The sequence below is a fragment of the Propithecus coquereli genome, unplaced genomic scaffold, assembly GCF_000956105.1.
Source record: "Propithecus coquereli isolate 6110/MARCELLA unplaced genomic scaffold, Pcoq_1.0 Scaffold264, whole genome shotgun sequence".
Taxonomy (NCBI): Eukaryota; Metazoa; Chordata; class Mammalia; order Primates; family Indriidae; genus Propithecus; species Propithecus coquereli.
This window is the reverse complement of record NW_012148219.1, coordinates 704,079-704,592: the sequence shown is the minus strand read 5'-3', so window position 1 is coordinate 704,592 and position 514 is coordinate 704,079.

Genomic DNA, 514 nt, shown 5'->3' with positions numbered 1-514 from the left:
CTTTAAGTGTGTTTGGTAGAATTTACCACGTTAGTTATCTGGTTATCTGGTCCTGGGCTTTTCCTTGTTGGGAGGTTTTTGATTACTGATTTAATTACCTTACTCATTATTGGTCTGCTCATATTTCTGTTTCTTCATGATATTGTCTTGGTAAGTGATATGTTTCTAGAATTTATCCATTTCTCCTAGGTTATTGAATTTGTTGATGAATAAATGTTTATAGTATTTTTTATAATCTTTGTATTTCTCTGGTATCCGTTGTAATGTCTCCTCTTTCATTTCTAATTTCATTTATTTGAGTCTTCTTTCTCTTTTCTAAAAAAAAGTTGTCAATTTTGTTTATGTTTTCAAAAAATCAACTTAGTTTTGTTGATCAAATTTTCTATTGCTTTTCTAGTCTGTATTTCATTTATTTCAGCTCCAGTCTTTATTATTTCCTTCTTTTTTACCAACTTTGGACTTTGTTTGTTCTTTTTCTATTTCCTTGAAGTATATAGTTAAGTTGTTTATTTGA